The sequence below is a fragment of the Fundulus heteroclitus genome, unplaced genomic scaffold (genome assembly GCF_011125445.2).
Source record: "Fundulus heteroclitus isolate FHET01 unplaced genomic scaffold, MU-UCD_Fhet_4.1 scaffold_162, whole genome shotgun sequence".
Taxonomy (NCBI): Eukaryota; Metazoa; Chordata; class Actinopteri; order Cyprinodontiformes; family Fundulidae; genus Fundulus; species Fundulus heteroclitus.
This window is the reverse complement of record NW_023396574.1, coordinates 172,298-193,179: the sequence shown is the minus strand read 5'-3', so window position 1 is coordinate 193,179 and position 20,882 is coordinate 172,298. Positions and strand designations below refer to the sequence as shown.

The following is a 20,882-nucleotide window of genomic DNA, read 5'->3' as shown; positions in this document are numbered from 1 at the left end:
GTCTTAAAATTTTAGTATATAAGGGAAACCAGTTGATTGCATCAAAGTCCCGACAAGCAACATTCCCTCCTGAAGAAGCGTAGAGACACAGGGAGAGTCGTCTGCATTGTCCATGGCTCTGCAGCATTTATTCATACTGAGCAAGCATGAAGCGACAGTGGGAAGAACAAATCCCCATTAACGGTAATGATGTAAAGTTAAGCATAACATTATACTGTCTTTATAAAACTTAAAGAATGCCATACTGTGTGAAATGCAGCTTAAGCGAAAATTCAGACTGAAGAAACTCTATTGCCTACCTCCATCAATCAGGGACTTATCCGCCTCTGAAGCAAGGCAATCAGCTTTGAACTGCTCCTCCTCAAAGCCAATCAGCATCCTGGGTTCATCTTAAAAAGAACTCCACATCCTCATCTCGGCCTTCTCCTCAGCGAGCAAGCAGTGGCTGCGCGTGTCCGGTTTGGACTCTGTCGACCGGTTTCAACCCACCTCCATCCCCTTCTCCACCATCGTACCAAGCTCCGCCTGGCTTTCCTACGGTCCTCCTTCAACCTCGTCCCTATCAGAGTGTAATTCCTCCTGGACTCTCATGGAATTCCCTGTCACTCCTTAAAACGGTCCGGCAGAAGACCGCCATGCTGAGCCTGGTTCTGCCAGAGGTTTCTTCCCAAGGGGGAGTTTTTTCTCTCCACAGTCGCTTCATGCTTGCTCATCATGGACAGTTCATGCAAACCTGTGTTTATCAAGTTGGACATCTAGCTCAAACAGATCATCATATGGACTGAACAAACTTTGCTTATCTCCACTCCACCACCAGTTTCAGACCCGGGGGGAAATATCCCTATTCTCATACGCCTGCTAATGCATATTCAAGTATAATTCAGCGTGAATTTTTCCTGCCGAGGTCTGAGCGCCAAACTCTTAAAATATTGTATCAATAAAATTCTTCTAATTGCCTTTTCTTGCTGTGTGAGTTTTTCAGATTGAAATTCATTGACACAAAAAGTCTTCTTAATTTGTACTACAAAGATCTACTGAATTGAAAACTTACATCATCTGTCAACCATGGCATAACCAATGAGGACTCCTCCAACAACTCTCTGGGGCACACACTAGCGATGTCTTTTATTGATACAGGAAACCATCTTGTGGCATGACCCAGGGCTTGATTTTCATCCCAGGAACCAGACAATAATTTCTTGAGTTTATCCTCTAAAGTAAATTTATCCCTATTTATTTTTTTTAAATAAACTTAGCTGTAAATCAGTCAGATGTATTTTAATTACCTTGTTGTTGTCATCCACAATGTACCGATTTGCCATGAAAGAAGACATTACATCTCTGTCGGTTTGGGTGTTAGTACTTGAAATGTCATTTTTAACCCCCTCTGAAATTAAATAAAGGAAAAGAAGAGAAATTACATTAACAACATGTTTTGTTAGTTATAGGTCTGCTTTTTATTTTGTTAAATAACTATATAAGACAAAACATAAAGTTCTTAGACACAAACTGTACAATGCTACATCCTTCTTTGTTATATATTGTCTTTGCTGTTATCACCATTTTAAAAATATAAAACTTACCCGGAGACTGAAGTCCCAGTATCCCACTAAGGCCAACAGATAACTGAGCATTGCAAATCTCTTCCATTTCAGCTTTAAATTGCCTGTTGATTTTTTACATTGTGCAAATCAATGAGGACCCTTATAGTCTGTTTAAAATGTGCCTCTTTCATTTGACACAGTGAATACCTTATAGAGGCCAGTTCTCGGTTGAATTGTTCTGCAACAGCAGAGTTCACCTCTTTTCGAAGGGCAGGGCAAATATTAAGACTTCGCAGCTTCTCCTCTGGTCATTTTTTATTTTTTTGGTGAAATCTGTCGTAGAGCGAGTATCTTTCATTTGTCCCTGTGACAGGATGTGTAGCTGCTATTCTGTTCTGTTCAGGTTTTGTCTGTTGTGGCAATGGACACCTCAGGTTTTTCACCCACTCCATATTAACTTCTAATTCCTTCTTAGCTGCTTTGTTTAGATTTTCCGGAGTAGGGGCACAGAGTCTTCCATCATGTGGTTAAAAAAACAACTGCTTGGTTCGGTTGTTAGTGTGGCGGGCAACTTGTTCAGCTACATCTGATATGTAACAGGTAGGGAAGTGTTTGAAGCTCAGTAACCCATCAGTGTGGTCCCTTGCTGACTCAGTCCAGAAGAGGGAGTTCACATACTATACAACACCATGCATACATGAGAAATGGAGAACACCACCTAAACATTATAGAAGGGTGTTGGTGTAACGAAATTATTGTTTGAATTTGTACTAAATAATCACAATCAGAAAGATGATTTTCTCTCACCACCAGCTTTCTGTAGCTTCAGATAAAGCTTTGGGTATATATCCTTGAAGTTTAGCAGTTCACGCAGCCTCTTCTTCAAATCTGCGATGGAGCCCTCGGAGGACCCACCCAGGGTGAGACAAGCCTCCTGAAGATCCTTTTTCTGAGTCTTGAAATCATATACATACTTTAGAGATGTATTCCTGTACACTAATGTAAAACAGTAAGATATGTACTTTACCTTTTTGGACTCCATGAGTTCCAGTATAATGTCTTCATTTATGTTTTTGGTGGGTTGTTGATTTTTCTGGTGGTCCGTTTTCTTTTGTATTGCCTTTTTAGACTCTGTTTTTGGAAGGATGTTTCCCAGTCGGGTCTGCTGTCCCATCCAGGGTGCCATTGTGGAGTGTGTAGTTGATGTGGTGTATGGGTTTGTCACAGATGTTCCTTTAAATAAAAGGTATAGCATAATAAAGACAGTACTTTTTAAGTGTTAGTGTATCATAGGCTTAGTTGCAATTGAATCAGTGTATGACATTGTGCAGGACTTTACTTAGGTTGTACCCAAAGATGAAATAGCACATACCTGAAATAAAGCCCTGTGCTACTACAGCTTTGTTCAGATCAGACCATGCCTTCACGATGTCAATTTCAAGGTCTTTGTCTGTTATGGCATCTGGATCTGGTCTTTTAAAGGTCCCAACTGCAACATCATTTTTTGACATGTTTAGAAGATATAGATAACTAAAGAACAATCTAACACAGACATAGAAAAAGTGGAATTCACTTAATGGTGTTGTGTTTACAAAACAAATCCTGTTACAATGTCTTTCTGTAAAATACAGATCAATCACTTTATTACATTTGAAATACAGCAACATATTGTCATTTTTTTAATTATAAGTTGTGTTGTTATCATAAATATATAAAACTGTAGATTTCAAAATTTTTCTCACGTGGAATGTCGAAGGCTAGTTTCCAATTTGCGTCTGCTACTATGACAGGTGGGTGGTGTCCGCATTGAAAACAAGAAAAGTCAAAGTGAAAGTCCGTCAGTGACAAAAAATGGTGAAAAGCTCTCCGAATTGTTTGATGGTGGTAGCGGTTATCGTTAAAAAATAAAAAAGTCTCCAGCATGCATCCACAGGTTGTCTTGTTCTGTAATCGAATACAATTGGAGATTTATAAGCGTTACTAATCAAACAATAGCATTGAATAACAAGAGCATTGAATAACTACTTTATTTAACATGTTTCATATTCCAAAATAATTTTACCTATATGTATTACTTTTCTGTAGGTATTAAACTAAAGTTTTGGGTAGTTGCCTTACCGCCAAACCTGACAGCAGAAGCTCACACAATGGAAGCGTAAGAATGACATAGTTGTTGAAATTGTGGAATCCCAAGGAATATTCTTGGAATCGCACTGTGTTACCACATGTGGGGCATTGTTTTTCAGCAACAGAGATACCTATGAATTCAATGATGCAAATGTTTCATTAGTTTTCTCTAAATATCTGATAGTGCTGCATGAATATAAAAGGATTATTTACACTAACATCACAATATGAAAATAAAAGTATATATCATGAATTCACAAAAAAGCATATGCATAATTGTTGTAGTTTCACCTTTTTTCACATAATGTATCCCATACACTGTAGCTTGGGTAGTGACAACCTTGGAGGGACTGAGTTCCAGACGAGTGGGCCCTGGACAGTAGGGACAGGTGCTTTCTCTGGGAGAAAAGCATGTTGGGGGGGGGGGGGTCCTCTTGGGTTCTAAGTTTCAAGGGCAACATTTGTAGGGATGGGATTTTCTTCTCTCTAAACATGTATTCTGTCATTGCACAGATCTTTTGGGCATCCAAAATGTTTGGTGCAGAAGAGATGCCACTGTCCAACATGTGACTTTCAAAGTTATCCATATCCTCGACCTGTACATCAGACGTGGCCATAAGTGTGCCAGGAGACTCTTGGAAACTCCACCACATTGCCATCATGCAATGAATGCAGCGATGTGATGTTCCACTTCTTTTACATTGACAGTGCCACTTCCCTTCCACTGCATCAAATGTTACTCTTGTTCTTCCAAACTGACACCAACTGTCAGCTTCATTTGTAAAGATGGAAAAGAAAAAAATATCGTGGAGAACCTCCTTTATCTCCAAAAGACACGGGGAACACACTATCAACTTCCAAGTTTTTGGCCACAAGATCCATTTTTTCACATTTCAAACCCCAGTCAGAGGACATCAAGCCTTTGCTAACCATCTCTTGAAGTGAAGCAGATGTGAGGACAGCTGGTTTTGCATATTGTTTGGCATTCTTTGTTCTTTCAAGATGAATGCATTCTTTTCCAGGATTTCCAGAGGACCTTGCTATCTGCATGAATTTGCGACAGTTTTCCACCTCACAGTCAATTTTAGGTGGGTTGGTTGACTTCAGAACATGAATTGGTGAAACCGGACTGTGTTAATTTTTTGGCGTAACATACAACCCATTTCTAAAGTCAACACAAATCATGGGCGTTGTCTCGATAGAATGCACATCCCTTATATGCCTTTGCAGGTTTTTGGTGGTACTTAACAATGCTGTGCAGTGTGGACAGGCATTATGGGCTGCACTGTCGTCCAAGGTGTCTTTGGCATCAACTGTGTCAATTTTTCTCTTAATAGCTTCTTTTTTTCTGCAAGAGAAAAAAATAATTTTTAAATCACTACCATCCAAATTGAAAAGTTAAATCATGATATAGGTCTTTATCGCTTAATACTTTTAAATGCTTTACAGTGTTTATGTCTTCAACATTTCATTAATTAGAAGTGGGTTCTTTTGTTGTGGATTTAAAGTGTAGTTAATGACATTCATTTAGCCTTTCCTTTAGGTTAATCGTAACACAACACTGTTACCTCTTAAGTATTAAATGCTGACTTGTTTTAACAATAGAGGTGTAAAAAAGTTTAAGTAGTCAAGGAGGTGAAAACAGACAATGTAATATGAAATTGTTACTTGCTGTCAATAATGGAGTTGAAAATAAACTTTGAAACAACCCAAGTTGAGAAAATTAGAAGACTGTAAAAAATATAGCATTATTTCAGATGTAACAGAAAGCTAAATGAAAGAAATGTTTATGAATTTTTTTTCACCAAAATTACATAGCAATGTCATATGTCTTAAACACATTAATTCACCTTTAATGATTGTGTAACACATTGCTATTTGCTTCTGTTATATAATCAGCTGGGAGGATAGGGAGGAGAGCTTCAGAGGAGGGTAAGAAAATGTTTTAGCCCTGTTTCGATGTGAAAGACTGCCAAACTGTCTGTGAGGCACACTGGAACGTTGATGGGCTCATATAACCACATAAAAATAGTTATATGTGGTGCTGTTGATGCCAGGTCCAACTGTTGATTACTACCCAATTGTCAATCCTTGTGTGAACACAGACATCAAAGCCCTCCGAAACAATAAGAAAAGCACTTTCAGAGCTATCCAAAAGTGAAGATCTCATACCAAGGAGAACTCCAACAGATAACGAAAGACTATACATTGGTCGTACTAATACTGCAGAGGCAACTGAAACACCTAACAGAGGTCTCAAGCTGCTTGATGACCATAACCAGCGTCACATCTGGTGGTGGTAGAGGAGCTAAAGCCAGTGTGAATCAGGCCAGTGAAGTGTTGTGCAATACATTTGACAACACAATCCCTGATCCCCTGACAAGGAACACCACTGACTGTTCAGTTGGCTAATTATATTGTAGGACTGAAGATCGAGTCTCCACAGCTGATGTCAAAGCGAAAGAGAATTTGAATATCATTTACACTACTCCGAGTATATGTGATAAGTATTGTGTCAGCACCTACAGGTCATGTTCTGAGATACATCAAATGTCATCTAAATTGTGATTAAGAAAGATACTCACTACATGCAAACACATGTGAATGTAACTACATCAGGTGAATGAGATTCATTTTTCAAAAGTGTGAAAAACATGATTGAGCAGTTATTTTAATACTCAAGAAATTCTATATGTTCCATCAAAATATAATGTATAAAACAAGCAGAAATTAATAACAACAGCCATACGTTACCTCGTTTTTTTCTTTGACACAGTACCTGCAAAACAAAGATATTTTCAATATACTCACCCAAGATTTATTTTTGCTGTAGATTTTATACACCTCCAAAAAATAAAGGGTATACTTGTAGTTAATTTGTGTTGTTTAAACATTTCCTTTATAGTTATTGCAGCATAGAATGAAAAGGAAGTTTTCATAGCACTAAATAGAACTTGTCGTCACTTTTTAAGCATTTTCTAAGTTCTTTTTTCAAACATTTAACACTTTATGATATTAATTATGATGGAGAATTAAATATTTTTCGACCAATGTAATACATACCATGTATTACTTGTAAATGCTTTATGAAGTTGTAGGGCCGTGGGATTATAGAACATGTACACATTGGGCAATGGTAGTGACTCCTAGGTGCTTGTTTGCCTTCCTTACAGAAGCAGGCCACTTCAAATAAATTACAATAAATCATACCTTGATTGTGTTTTGAGAAATAAATTGCTTCTCTAAAATGTTTTTTGAGGAGGTGAACACTGTTGCCAAGTTCCTTTTTTTTCACAGAAGATGCACTGTGAATCAGCACAGGCCAAAAATGAATCAATATCCTGAAAACTGTGCTGTGAACCTGTAAAACAGAAAAGGGATCCCAGCTATATGAATTTGATTTCAGAGGAAGTGTAAATTTTGGGAATAAATTACCAGAAATATTTGTGCATCTTATCCAATGCATTGTAAAACATCAGTGATTTCACTAGTAAACATCAATACACTCTATACACAATATCACATAACCTCTTCTTACCTTCCATTTTCCAAACTGAGTAGAACACAGCCAAAGAGTTAAGACCTCTAAAAATACTAAAGTCACAAAAACAAACGTTACTAAGTATATTGAACACAACCACTTAAATTATGATTAAAAGAAAGCAGTGTGTTAGCGTTAATCCAAAAAAAAATTACATTTTAGTTTATGAAAACTGTACGCTCATTTTATTACTTATAGCACCTAGTTATATAATTTTGGAGGCAAATCAAAACTTAGGGAACGGTGTGTGTGTTTTGACGCACGATTAACGGCGACAAAAAAAAAAATGGCGGCGTTGTGGTCTTAAGCATTAAAACTGACAGCCCTAATTTATATACATATTTAAATTCAGACCGGGGGGGGGGGGGGGGGGGGGGGGGGGGGTTGGGTGGGGGAGGAATGTATCTCCCCCAGGGATAAAACATGAATGACCAGAGGGGGGGACGTCACAAGCAGAGGTGGGGTAAACCCCCCAATAGGGTGTTTTCAGCTGACGTCACGCTCACGTGACTACTCAGCGCGTCCGCCATATTGGGTGGCAGTCGTTTCGCACCGTTGACCTGCATTGTATGACGCCTTAGGCAGTATTGGAAGTGAACAATGGGGAAAACGTGTTTAATGGTTGGTTGCACGGCCCGTGGAGGTGGAGATCAACGCTTTCTATCGCCTACCAGCCGTAATAGTGAATCAGTGTGAAAAAAAAAAAAAACAGCTGTCTGAACAACGCCGTCACCTATGGCTGACACGGATATCCAGGTCCGATTTGGACGGTGTTAAGCTGGAATACGCCAGAGTCTGCGGTGCTCACTTTGTCACAGGTAATTAACTGTTAAGTATTTAAAACATATAAGAAGAATATATTAATAATAGGGCTTGGGCGTTATGACTTATTACTTTCCACGGCTGTCGTGTTGACTGCCTCCGCCGCCTCTACTGCCTATTACTACCGCATACTGTACTCCCTCTCTCAGCCGTGTTTTAATTTGATTAATTTCACCTTAACTTGATTTCAACCATGGTAAACCGTTGCTGTATTGTGGGCTGTAACAGCGCAACACATGATCGCCATGGGAAAAACATAGAAACAGATTAATTTTCCACCGCTTTCCTGCCTGGAGGCGCAACCACGGAGAACAACTGTTAGCGATAACAAAGAGTCGTCGGCTCGCTTGGATCGCGGCTGTAAGTCGACCGAACATAACTTTCCACAGTATCCCGATGTCAATGAGAGTGTGTTCTAAACGTTTGAAACACATAGCAGCAAGTTAAAAGTACATTACATGCGCGAGTGGTTGTTAGCGCTAACGGTTAGCATGAGCCAGAGCCCGGCTGAGCGCAGCTTACCTTTGAACGAGTTACAGAGATAAAGAGATCGTCGGCTCGCTTGGATCGCGGCTGTAAGACCGAACATAACTTTCCACAGTATCCCGATGTCAATGAGAGTGTGTTCTAAACGTTTGAAACACATAGCAGCAAGTTAAAAGTACATTACATGCGCGAGTGGTTGTTAGCGCTAACGGTTAGCATGTGCTAACCCGTCTGTACGCAGCTTACCTTTGAACGAGTTGCTGTGTTCCCACTGTTTGCTGGCTTTATGATCTGCAGCTCCTACCGGCGCCAATACGGTAAATACAACTTAATTTTGCACTGGTCATTGTTCTGCTTAAATAATTAAAGCCGCGAGCGGCGTCGATCGGCCTTGCAGCCAAGCGCCTTAGCGCACCTTTGCGTCGGATTGTTTACATTTTTACCATCTTATTAAAACTCACCCGTCCACGTATGATGGCGATTTCCTTGATGTACATAACCAGATGTGAACTGGTTGTGAGCCTCTAGATCCTTGTAAGCTCTCATTTCCTCAAGAGTGTGCAGAGGGTTTTCACCGAACACCAGGTAATGCACTATGTCGCCGTGCTCTACATTTGGCCAATCATCTGGATTACGGCTAAACAAGGCACCGTGGAGGGCATACGGGTCCATATGGTCGATCACGGAACATTTCCTCAGATATACGTCCTTATCTGGTCGCTCTAGCGTGCTGGCGTACTTATCCATTCGCGATACGATAATACGTGTAAGACAACTAGAGATAAGGAAGTGTGCCACCCAATATGGCGGACCGGAAGTTGGCCAGTGACGTCAGTGAAAACACCCTATTTGGGTACTTACCAATGTATCCGTATCCAAACAAGAATGTTTTGTACTTATAGGTCAAAAAACCACAAATGAAACACTGGTTACTAGTGGGTCGTGATACGCAATCTTAGCATCCAGTACGTGCTCAGAGGGGTTGCCAGGTCGGGCTATCGGCTGGATATTTCAGTAAATTGAACATTTCTTAGAACCTAAGTTCCGAGAAAAAATAAATAAATAAAATAAATTACAAGTATATAGTAAATAAAATAATTATGTTATGGATTTTTTTACTCCATATATATATATATATATATATATATATATATATATAGAGAGAGAGAGAGAGAGAGAGAGAGAGAGAGAGAGAGAGAGAGAGAGAGAGAGAGAGAGAGAGAGAGAGAGAGAGAGAGAGATACATACATATGTATGTTTGTGTATATAGTAATAGTTCTTGTATATAGTAATAAAAAATGATTAAAGTGAATGAGTGGCTGTGTTTTGCAGCATACATAAATTCTGTCCGAGTATTCAATTACTTTTAACCACACTAAGAACATTTAAATGCACTAAACTTTTTCTTATAATACTCTAGCTTTAAATTTTTCAGGAAAAAAAACCAAGGAAAAATTCAATAATCAGCGAGTGTATGTACACGATATTGCTATGCAACTTCCGCTAACTAAGGGCATACACTTCCTGTGAGGCTGTTCACCCACAGCAAGCAATGGCGTTCTACACTCGCTGCCTTCAGGTCCTTCCAAACGTCCTCCGCTTTATGCGAACCTTATCACCTCATCACCACGGAGGAAAAAAGGAGAAAGACTTCAAGTTTTACGTGTGGAAGTACATTCACAACTTTGAAGGTAAGTAAAGTACCAGTCGTCACTGCTGAGCCACTGTTAACTACGTAGGTCGTTTTTTTATACTGTACTGTCTCGTTTTCACTTATAATATATTTATTTTAATTCCAAACTCCATAACTCCAAAGCCATTGTTTCAGATGCTATTTTAATGTTTTAACCACAGTGTCCAACAAAGACTCGCCAGGGAGAATGAACGTCAGGCCAGTCTGTTACAGATCGATGCGCAAAAATGATAAGCCTCATGAACTCAGAGTAGGGTGAAATCACATAAAATGATTATCTGTTGTATGAAAAGAAGACTATTTTGGGGGTCTTATGTAGCTCATGTGCAGCGGAAGTTGTAAGGATTCCTAGCTGTTGTGTGTTGGAATAGTAGCACACACATAAGCTAACTAACTTTAGCATTAGCTTAGGTACACGAGAGCCCCAGAGGCTAGTCTGCAATGACTTCTGAGTGTCGTTATAGTGTAAGTTTAAACATATTTGACTCTGTTAATGCTAAAGCCAGTTCATAGACCTGTTCATTCTGCTCTTTTGCTTCTTTTTACTTCATTTAAAGATTGGAACACAGTACAGCTTCCTATGGGACGTCTGTTGTTGTTGTTTACGTTGCGTTTGTTTGGTTGGTTGGCATTTATGTTAAAAAATTTGCATCTTATTTAATTTATGACGTTAGGGAAGCATTACTTTTTGTAAATCAAGTTTCTTTATAGTACTATTACTTATTAAAAATATGCATCGTGCCCAACAGTCACTGACGTGATGACTTTACATTCCCTCGTCTAAGCCTCCTCAAAGTTGTAGTTTGGACGCTTTGTGATGCTTAAGAAAAGCTTGAAATCAACACCCAAAGCACATTGTGCTGCAGAGATAGTTCTTACTCTGTAGACAACTGCAAGCTTTCATTTGTATCTTTGCAAATATTGAAAAAAAAAAAATTCAATGGAATTGGAATGTCAACCCAAAGTACATTCATTAATTTCATCTTAATAAAGAACAGACGTGAGGATACATCAACTAAGGTTTAAAAAAATAACCACATTTTTGTCCTGCACTTCCTTCCAGTCTTTTTTTTTCCACTTGTAGGCAATTTCTGCTTGCTAAAAAATTCTGACATAACCATGGCATTGTTTGACAGTTTTTTATTTAAATTACATTTGAAGACTGCTCCTGTGTGGCTGGTACAGTGCTGTGCAATCAGTGTTGCATTACATCACAAGACTGCTCACTACTCTGCTCAGAATTTGGCTTCTGTGCCACCAGTACTAAGCTGTACTGAAACCGAACAAATCTGGCACAAACCAACAACCATGGTAAGTGAATCACATTTTGTATAACACACCCTCCAATTCTATTTAAAACAACATAGTAAGCTGTAAAGTAGGGTGACCAAACGTCCGTATTTCCCGGGACATGTCCGTATTTCACGTCCTGTCCCGGGCGTCCCGGTTTTTTTTTAGAAAGTGAGGAAATGTCCTGCTTTTTAAATTACCTTCATTGGACCATTAAATTGACAGGCACTAGGACACTGCGCACAGCGCTGCGTGTGACGTAACCCCTGAGCCGCGTCAGTGCGGGCAGCCCTGTTCTTAATCAGAAGATAGATAGCGTGGATAACAATATCTATCGATCGATAGACGTGGGGCGTGATAGGAAAAAATAGGGTCGATAAAAAGTTCGATAGACAGTTTTACTTCCTTGCTACAGTCGGCATGCCGTCACTAAGCGCCGCCCTCTCAAACCACAACACAGAGCATGTGAATATGTTGCAGCAAGTAGCGGCGGAGGAAACGGTCCCAAAACGAGGTTTTACTAGTTCGCCAGCCTGATAGAAATAAACAACAGTGATTTGTAAAACTTGCAAGGAACCGGTAAAAGCAGAGTCTGGTAACGTAACCAACTTGTTTCATCACGCAAGCTGCTCAGCCGCTCACACCCGCAGCAGCGCGAGCTGCGCCTCGTCGTCGTCGCTTAACTTCTTCCAAAACAAAGCAGGTATAGTAGCTAAACTGGGGTCCGTTCTTTGTGATAAAATGACAAAGCGTCCAAGCGGCATAAGGACATAACGCATGCAGTAACGTGCTTCATAGTGATGGATATGTCTGCTGTTCTCTGCAGCTGAAAAACCTGGCTTCAAACAATAACCTGCCACTCTTGATCCGCAATATAAAGTAAAGTTATTTTTCTTAAAAAAAAAATCTGTTATGGTTAAAAAAGGTGGTTGAATAAAGATGTAATTGGAATTCTGTGTTTGTGTTCTTTAAATCAAATAATTTAGCAATATCATAAAATGTCCAGGCAGAGCTGCACATAGAATATGGTTTTAAATATTTTCAATAATTATTGATATCGATCAATATGCCTTTAGTTTTTTGATCGATAAGCTTTTTTTCTATATTGCCCAGCCCTATGCCACATACATCTCTATGCATGGGAACAGAGATCCCCCCCCCCCCCCCCCCCGCTCAAAGGTGTCCTGCTTTTCCCAAATGAAAATATGGTCACCCTATGTAAAGTCATATAGTCTGGACAACAGATTCTTGTTTTATAAAATAGAGATCATATTGATTGATAGATAATTATCAAAAATAATCAAAATATACAATTTAAGTGCAGCCCTGGCCATTTTATGCCGTTGCTTAATGACCTATTTTTAGATAAATGGAATCAAACACAACACTTTATTCAACCAAATTTTTACAAAAACTGTAAGTGTTATAAAAAAAAGAACACTGGCTCTCTGAACTCTGTGAAAGTTGATGGAGCTTCCCTGGGTTTGTACCTTTTCTGTGTGTGTTATCACCAATGTTATCATTTTTAAGCATTTAATTTAATTGTTTTACAGAAGGTTAAACCAGGCCTTGTGCGTCACATGGTTTTATGTCTGCAAGACCAGAATGGCAGCGCACAGTCGGAAATGGTGTAAGGTAATTATTTAAAATGTAATTATATTGAAGGTTGAAGTAACTGAATATGTTCTTTGAATACTTATTTTGAGTAACATGTATTAATTGGATGTCTTGATTTTGTCTTTGTTTTTTGAAGGAGAAAACGTTACAAGGCAGACACACCAGACACTGATGTTCTCAGAGTAGCAGAGGTGTATCCGGACTTTACTGCAGACCTTGCACCTCTCATTACTACCATGGTAATCAGTGCTGATGTCCCTTTATTTGATTCAGCATTTGATAAAGTCGAGGAAGGCAGTCCATTCGCTTTTCAACATTCACTACCAGTCAGTTGGGTAATAATTTGCCATGTGGATTCCCCCTCCTCTGCCATCACTGCCTCTTGACCACTACCATTTCGAGCCCACCTGCCTCCAGTTTGTCTGCAGCCAACAGCAACAACTTGAACTGGAGTGTCTTGCGACAACGCTGGAACAGTCCGGTCAAATTGAAGTTGCCACCAGGGAGCAGAGCGCAACATTTCTAGGAAGTCTGTCATATGAGAGGAGCCACTTCTGCTTTGAGCTTAGCGCAGCGCATCAAGATGGGAACAGCAGCCACAGCCGGCATGAAAAGGGGCCTAGCACTTAACCCATCAGCTATCTGGGAATACTGCAGGATCAAAAACACCAACTTTGGGCCCTGTGGGTTTGTGATTCACCCTGATGCTCCATGGTTGGGCTCTTCTCCAGATGTTGTTGTTTTTGACCTGACAGAGATGCAAACATTTGTTTTGTTGGAGTTAAAATTTTATTACATGCTCATGTAATAATGAAAAAATACACCAATCTATGTTGGGATCTCTGTGAGCTGCAGTGAGAAGTTTTACCGAACCAGGTCAAAGCTAGAGAAACAGCACGTATGACTGCTGGATTATTGTATGTGTGGAAAAAATAAAAGTTTTACAGCAAACTGCACCTGCATGGCTGTTAAGTTTAACAAAAATACTTGCAATGCAGTTGCTGTTACACTTGTTCTGTTCTGAGGTAATTTGTTGTATTGCTATTGGGTAAAAGTATAAAATATTTTATGTTTTCACTTTTATATTGCAGACAAGCAAGACTATTTAAAAATCAAAGTTTTCAAAGTCAAGTCTTAAGTGTCTTGACCTTAAGTCCAAGTCTCATTACATGTATCACTTGTTTGATCAAAACTATTCCAACTATATTGTATTTTTTTATATAACACTATGTTTTGAACAAATATAAATAATTAAAGTTGTCAAGGTTTGTTTATTGGTGAACTCAGGAAGCGCACATGGGACTAAAGTTTAAGGGTTTTATTATAAGAAGTGTGCTGGATGACGGATGATGATGACCGGAGGTTCCAGACTACAGAAAGTCAGGGATGAAGGTGATGGCAGGAGCTGACGGCCCGGAGTGAGAGTCCATAAAAGCTGGGTGGCTAGGAAAGCGAAGTGCTGCTTGGTTAGCAGGCCTCGTAGCAACACCAGGGCACAGAGCGGAGCTTCTCTAGGGCGGCTAGTCAGGTAGCAGATCACTGGAGACACCAGGGCACCGAGCAGAGCTTCTCCAGGAACAACAGCAGGGCTCAAAGTCTTACAAAGCGATTGGCAGAACTAACCTTGAACTAGAGAACAGAGACAGAACTTCCAAGGCAAAAACATGGACTGGCACAGAGTGGTGAATAACAGAAAACGGACCAGCACTAGAGTGAGGCAGAGAGAGGCTTAAATAGGAAGGCTTGCAGGTGAAATGTGTCTGATTGATTAATTACCAACAGGTGTGACTGACTGCAAGGAGAGTGAAGTGAAGGCTGAGTGGAAGGGAAGGAGGAAACTAAAAATTAACAACGAATAAAGTCAAAACATAACTAAAACCCAAACAAGGTGGAAAAACTGAGAATAATAGTAAGCCAAAGCCGAATCAAAACTAAACCATGACAAAAGTTAAGGCTGAAATAACAACAATCAAACACTGAGAGTATTGTTAACTGTATTTTACAGTTATAGTTGTCTTTAAAACGTATACTGAAATGTTGCTATCGACGAAGAACAGATCCCACTTGTCTACAGCAGATTTTACAACAAAATAACAGAAATTTTTTTTTTTTTTACATGCATAGTATGTCACGAACGAGAGACGGATGGACCCAGTATTCAGCCAGACAAGAAAAGTGCAAACAAAAAGGCTTTAATAAAGCTCAAAACGTTCAGTCAGGGAATATGCAGGCTCGGTGGTCAAATAACAGTTCCAAGTCGGTACACAGGCGGGCAGGAAAAAACAGGAAAGGATAACAGGATCAGGATCAGGATCAGGCTCAGGCTGGCACAGAAGTCAAAAACGCAAATTGGGTCAGGTCAACAGGCAAACAAACAGACAGAACAGGGAATGCTGGACTAGACTCACCAAAAGACAAAAGACAGGCTGGCAGGTAAACTGAATAAAGGCTGGTGACAGAACTGATCAGAGCAGGCCAGAAGAAACTGATAATATAAAACAAAGTACAAAATCAAACCACATTAAAACTCAAACTATTCCATTAACCAAAACTAATACATAACCTAAACCTAAGACAGAATTAATTACATGGAGAGAATTACTAAACCAAAACAGAAATTAAACTAGACTAATCCAGAACCAAAATCAACATAAAGACCAAACAGAACATAAGCAAATAATAAAAACCAGAGCTAATACTAAGACAGGAGAGTGAACTAATTAAAAAGACCAACATAAACTATAACAAAAACCCAAATCATGACATAGTAGCCTATTATTGAGAATGATAAACCAAGATTCTTAGTAAAGTAAAGCGATACACTGGGGGAAACCCTGTATCTTTCAGCACATATACGGCACATTTTGAACCAGGTTAGCAGGCGCTAATCGTAGTCTACACTTTCCTAACCTAACTCATCTATCTGGGTGTGCTTTCAAGTATCTGATAAAGTTAGTGGTTGATGCCATTGCATGCACAATTTTGACTCGAAACACTTTGCATTTTGCCAGTTTCTTGTTGTGCCGCAGGGCCCTCCAATCATCATGCCAGGGGGTGAAGAGTGATGCATGGATGTGTATTGATGGAATGAACATTGTGAGCCAGACAGTGAAAAGAATTGCATTGTTTGCAAGTCTCCTAACAAAGAGTCCAAATCAAGTCTCAAGTCTTTAAATTCCAAGTCAAAGTCAAGTCTCAAATCTCGAATAATAAGGACTTAAGTGCCACTTTAGTCCAAGTCACAAGACCCCATCTCTGGTCTCTGTATAGTCTATTCATTGACATCCAGACGACATATTAAAGTCGTAATAACACTTGAGGTAACTCGTTTCTACAGTCTTCACTGGAAGCTTTCCTGTTTTATCCTCCAGCTCAGGCTGCAAAGTCATAGTTATGCAGGCCATGAAAGGGTCTATACATCAAACTATATTTGACTGTTATCCTACATACCTCTACAAATAACACATTTTAATGTGTCCTGTACAGAACTGGCTTGGGCAGCAGTCAAGGCCAGGGTTGAGCGTTTGTTGGCTGCGGCATATTCTGACAGTTCTCTCAGCGTCTGAGATATCGCTGGCAGCTCCTCAGCTGCTAACACAAGCTCCTCCACTTTTTCTGCTTTGTCTCCAGCCACAATCTGACTGTGGAAACAAGAATTTTTTTTATAGAACTCAAAAAAGGTTCAATCAGAACAAGCTGTTGACAGTTATGATCAAGGTAAATTTTTAATGCTTGAAAAGTTTGCACATTTAACAAAAAAGACTGCTTTCTTTTTTTTTCTTGCCATATCATTTATACAATTTGATTATCTGATACTGGTACAAATGTACATAAAAAGTGTTTAACCCCTTACCAACCACCTTAGTATAGCTTGTTCACAAACGTATTGCAAACCCAAATCCCACTGGTCAGTAAAATAATATAAATTCCAAATGCTTTTGATATATCTCATTTGAAAGATAAGATATTTTAGTTCCTGGAGATATGTGTACAGACTCTGTAAGTGTTACAGAACTTGAGCTATGTAACTTTAAACATGTCCAAAATTTCTTCTTTTTTCCTCGCTAAGATTTTTTTTATTCTATATTTTTTGTATAATTCATAGCTGATCTCTCCCACTCCCTACAGTAGTTTTTCATGTTGTGGACAATATCTGTGTAACATTTCAGATTTCTAGTCATAATCATAGGGAAACTAGGACCCTTTTTATATGTATAAGGTCCATTCGGCACCTTTGTGCCAAACTGTGCCAACTTGTGCCAAACTTTATTACTTGAATTTAATGACTACATTTACCATAAAAATGCTATTTCTATTTTTAGATTTATACAAAGTATTATACAAGCATTTTCTTTTATAATACTTCAAAGGAGGAATGCTTGAAATATGCATAAAATGTCAGTTAGGGTGAATCTCCCTGCGCGGGGGTGCGTTTTATTTCATGTAGAGGAGTTATTTGATAGTTGGGGTGAAAGTTATGATCAATGTTGGGGGAAGACTGATTGGTAAAAAAGTCCCCACTTCGTAGATGATCAAAAAGGTCGGAGGAGCGTCATCACATCAGACAGATCATCTGTTTTTACCCCTGGATTTTTATTTTTCATGGGAAGAAATTAACCTTTGGTGAATTATTACGACACGTGAGTTTATTGTATTGGAAATACAACTGGATATTACTTTTCTGTGGAGTATAATGGACAAAATGACAAATTTTTTCGGTCAAACATCCCACCGCTGGAACATATAAACAAGGTAAGAGCTGAACATTATGAATCATAAATTGATGTGGGATTACTAGTGATTGGTGTTTGTAGTGTATGGTTGGCTTAAAATTTAGAGGATGGTTGTTTTCTAATTGTCAATTGAAGGTGGTGTGGGGGGGGGGGGGGGGGGGGGGTCGGGATGGTATTTCAATAATTTCAAAATAACAATGATAACATGGTCGTTTTGGTCACAATAGCTGTGATATGGAATTTTGTTTATCTTACATATTCCTTTTCCTCTTCTTTCTTTGCAGTTTTTGGTACATGTTGTCAGAGAGGGCAAGAATTTTCCTGGAATTTTGCCGCCAAAATCCAAGCCCTAGAAAGAAAGTGTATACATTTAAAGATCTTAAAGCAGGGTTCTGTTCTGTTTTGTGCCAGTGCAGAGCACACAGAAAAATGTTGACAAAAATGAATGTTAAATATTTGTCAACAGAGGAGCCCTATGAACAATAACTGAACAAATACCATTTGGACTTAATTATATACTATTTACCTGTTGATCCAGTGCCCTACAGAAGTCTGTTGCCTTGCATGTCACAGAGGACAATGGATTCTTCTGTCCTTAAGTCACGATTCACCTTTTCAGTAATAATTGGGACAGTAGCCTCACGCCCTGTGAAGTCCACAATCATTGTACCGCCATCAAGGTGAATTATGCCTCCCTCAACCCTCCCTATATAAATGCTCCTTTTGAGACAGAAAAAAAAACAGAGACACAAAGATAGTCTTTCAGTGAATTTACACGTTTAAAATTACATGTCAAATCCTTTCCCATAGTAAATGCAAGTTCCATATTTATTGTGGAATAGATAAAAAATATTTATGATTATTTTAAATTCTATATATATACACACAATATTACGGAGCCCCTAAGGGGACATGGAGAAAAAAATAAAAAGAAAGAAATCCCGACTTATTATCGCGAGATCCCGAGAAACTAAGTCGAGATCTCGAGATCCCGACTTATTATCGCGAGATCCCGACTTATTATCGCGAGATCCCGACTTATTATCGCGAGATCCCGCGACATTTCTGAAAAATCGCGAGTTACTTTTTTTGGGGGGAAAGGCATGTTTTTATGCGGTAAACGTGGGGGAGTGTGTCTACATTGATTATGGAGGACGACTTATATCATTTTCTGCGGTCCAGAGATGTCCCAGAGGAGGATATCATGCACATGCAAAGAGACAAGGTAAATATAATCGCATAAAACATTGTTTGATAAATATCCGCTCAGTGAAAAACTACGTTTGATAGCCTTAGCATAGCTCTCAACTCTCACGCATTGACCGTGTGACACACGCATTTCACTAACTTCACACGCTCACACGCAACACATGACATTTCACACGCAAACATGGCATTTCTCACGCATAAAAATCACAAAGCCCATCTGGGCTGCGGACGACAAAACTCCGCCTTCTGCTGAGCTGTTTCGGCTTCTTTCACAGCTTGTGGCCATCAGTAATTCCTGCTGCAGTTCATGTTAACAGAGCAGCAGGAAGAGTGATCAGAGTTATGAATAATTTTAGTCTTAACAGTGGTGAAAGCGAGCCGGTAAGGTCCTGTACCGCGTACACAGGAGGGGAGGAGGCGGGGGTGGAGCTGCTGCAAGATGACCGGTCCATTCAGAACCAGTCATGGCTGCACACTGATCATAAAAACAGTTCTGCTAACCAGATGCAGTTTAAAACGCCACTTGGTCAGTTTATAAGTTTCGTTTTTATTAATTCTGCATTTTGTAACTACATGCACCGTATTTCTGTGCCTCCGCGCTTGCTCCTCTCCCCCCTCCTTTCCCTCGGAGCAGGTGCTTTCTGGGCGTCAGTGCGCCCAGAAAGCACTGACGAGAGCAATAGAGATTTGTCTGGTCAGCGCGGCGACTGACTGAGAAACCTGTCGCTGTGAAAGGTGATAATGGTTATAAACTGTAACAGTCTAGAAGTGCATTGAGCTGAAAAGAGGGAGACATCAGCAGCTGGATCGTGCGTAAAGACGCAGCGGGAACCTCTGTGTGCTTCAGTGTTGCTGCTGAGGGGATCATAAAGGCTTGATGAAACTCAGTCTGATTCACCAATCAGGTTATAGATTTACAATGATAAACAACCCATAGATGAATGTGTAACAGTATAATAATTCGGTTAATAATTAAAATCTACTTAATTTTATTCAGTATTATTTGAACAATTGTGTATTATTTATGTTTTAATCCATTAACTGAATAATTAATTAAGTATTATTATTATTAAGTATTAATATGTCTCTTTCTCTTTTTAACACAAGTAATACATGTCTACTTCATTGTCTGGTGGGATAAAAATGAGATGGAGTTGACTCCACCGGGTAAGGTCAGATGGGACTCTGCCATAAGGATGTTGCAGAGGTCAAAGACATCTGGATCACATGGTTTGGTCAGTCGAGAAATGCACTCATTTTTGCATACTTCAACATGTTCCTCTTCAACAAGGCAAAGAAAGTCTCTTGTCCTGTAGAGCTCAGGTAATGCATACATCACATTGGGTCGACCACTGGGGACATTTCTGTTGTTTGATGGCCTGATGGAGTGTGCATTCCAAACCTGGGCAGTATCATCCAGCTCATCCTGTCACAAAGAACACATGAATATGAGAATCATACACACTCATCTGTTTTAAAATTAGTAAATTATAAGAATCATAAATAGGGATAGGAATTCCTAAAAACTTTGCAATACCAATTTCATTATGATTATTAATTATTGATTTTATTTTCATCAATTCTCAATGAGTTAGAGAATAAAGTCCTTAATTTAAAATTTGCACCATGTTGTATTCAATTCAAACAAAACTGAAAGTGGCTTAAAAAAGAAGAATCCTGCAGTTAGACTACAATTTTAACATGAAATTCAACTTTTTGCACATCAACAATGTTTGCGAACACAATTTTGCATGTTTCACATCTCAGGAAAAATCTTTCAAGACTTACAGTGTCTCCAGCTATGGTTAAACACATTATTA

General features: G+C 39.2%; 2 long non-coding RNA genes across 2 annotated transcripts; one reads left to right on the top strand and one right to left on the bottom strand.

The window, feature by feature from the left end:
• Positions 1 to 10,386: 10,386 nt before the first annotated feature.
• LOC118558822 lies at positions 10,387 to 14,658 on the top strand. Its single transcript, XR_004928493.1, has 3 exons — positions 10,387 to 11,524; positions 13,057 to 13,138; positions 13,257 to 14,658. It is a non-coding gene; the product is annotated as an uncharacterized LOC118558822 (long non-coding RNA).
• A 1,793-nt stretch (positions 14,659 to 16,451) lies between these two features.
• On the bottom strand, positions 16,452 to 18,575 carry LOC118558823. The gene is made up of 3 exons (XR_004928494.1): positions 18,380 to 18,575; positions 18,109 to 18,202; positions 16,452 to 16,761 (listed from the first exon to the last, which is right to left on the bottom strand). It is a non-coding gene; the product is annotated as an uncharacterized LOC118558823 (long non-coding RNA).
• Positions 18,576 to 20,882: the final 2,307 nt, after the last annotated feature.